This window comes from Aptenodytes forsteri, unplaced genomic scaffold (assembly GCF_000699145.1).
Source record: "Aptenodytes forsteri isolate BGI_AS27 unplaced genomic scaffold, ASM69914v1 Scaffold13, whole genome shotgun sequence".
Taxonomy (NCBI): Eukaryota; Metazoa; Chordata; class Aves; order Sphenisciformes; family Spheniscidae; genus Aptenodytes; species Aptenodytes forsteri.
In genome coordinates, this window is record NW_008794543.1 from 3,485,785 (window position 1) to 3,487,532 (window position 1,748).

Sequence of the window (1,748 nt, forward strand, 5' to 3'; positions counted from 1 at the left end):
TGCTTGTTAAAGACTGAGGCAAAGAAGGCATTGAGTACCTCAGCCTTTTCCTCATCCTCAGTGACAATCCTTATCCTCAGTATGTAGTTACACAGTGACTATGTCTTTGAAATACTGATGCTCCAAGAAGGACTTACCTCTTTTAGGTGACTACGTGAAGGTTCCATGGTTTTGATCTTATCCTCAGTATGTAGTTACACAGTGACTATGTCTTTGAAATACTGATGCTCCAAGAAGGACTTACCTCTTTTAGGTGACTACGTGAAGGTTCCATGGTTTTGATCAGCTTTACCAAGCAGCTGACTTGTTAGTCCTCAGAATGATTACTTAGGAAAGCTTGCACTGGATGCTTTAAACCAGAAATCCATGATGTGACTTCTTGTCAAGGACTTGCAGCAAAAATGGCTAGTCATTTCATTTTATTTCTTGGCATTAAGTAGGTCCAGAAGTTAACAGTCAAATCTGCAGTTTATTTCCAATTACAAGAAATAAGAACTGTGGTCACAGTAGAAAGAAATTGTTAAACAGGTTAAGCAAAGTTCTTAAAACAAGAATTGAAATTGGCTGACATAGAGTGGGAGATGTATTTGGTTCTTCACTTACTAGTATTTTCCTGACTTGTAGGTGAATGAGATTCACAGATATTTAAAAAAAAAAAAAAAGAAAAAAAAAGAAAAAAAATGAAGAAAAAGATTTACATTATATGCCACTGGTATATTTGACTCAGCTGGTTGGGAAGAAATTTTAACCAAAAAAGCAGAAGTCAGTGAAAGATCTTTCTGACGTAATGTAATTCTGTTACTGTTCAATAACATTACTTACTCATGCAAGTAAGTTCCACTCAGCTGAAGCCTCTTACTTGCAGTGAATTTGGGTATCAGAGCTGTGCTTTTTAAAAAAATGAGTTAATGTGATGACATTTAAAATGCTATTCCTGTTATGACTAAGGATTTCAGTGATGACACCGTGACACTAGTGATTCCCTGGGTATTTTTGAGTAATGCTGTTAACACAAATGTTGACTGAATCTTTGAATATGATGTGAAAGATACTGTAACATACATGGTGAGACTGTGTATACCCATTATTTGATTTATAGCTTGTATCCCACGTATTGGTAACTTTGGCCTTGGAAGGAAAAGTCTGATTGACAAGGAGTGGGAAAGATGCTCAGTTTCCCTGTATAACTTTGCAAAACTGCATTCAGGCTGTTGTGACACAGTGTAACTATTTACGCTTAATGTAAAATTATATGTGAATGTTACTTAGTTTTCAGATACCTGACATTCAAGGTAGATTTTAAAACTTGTCTGTTATGTTTCAATAAAACTTCTGATGTGCTGCTCTCTAACCATTAGATTTACCCAAGGGCATACTTGCTACTGCTTTTCTTCTGTTTTTCCTAAGTGAACAGATTGGCACAATGTATGGATAACCCCAGCCATGCAGGAATAAAGATAGAGACCTGCTTTGGTCTTCACTCTTTCTCCCCCTGGGCAAATCAGATACTGAGATGCTCACCATAATTTTTATGTACTTGTAGGGAAAATGCAATTGTAAAATGTTTTTACAAATATATTAATGACAAGAAGAGAGCCAAGGAGAATCTTCATCCTTTATTGGATGCAGGGGGGAACATTGTCACCGAGGATGAGGAAAAGGCTGAGGTACTCAATGCCTTCTTTGCCTCAGTCTTTAACAGGCAGACCAGTTATCCTCAGGGTACTCGGCCCCCCGAGCTGGAAGAC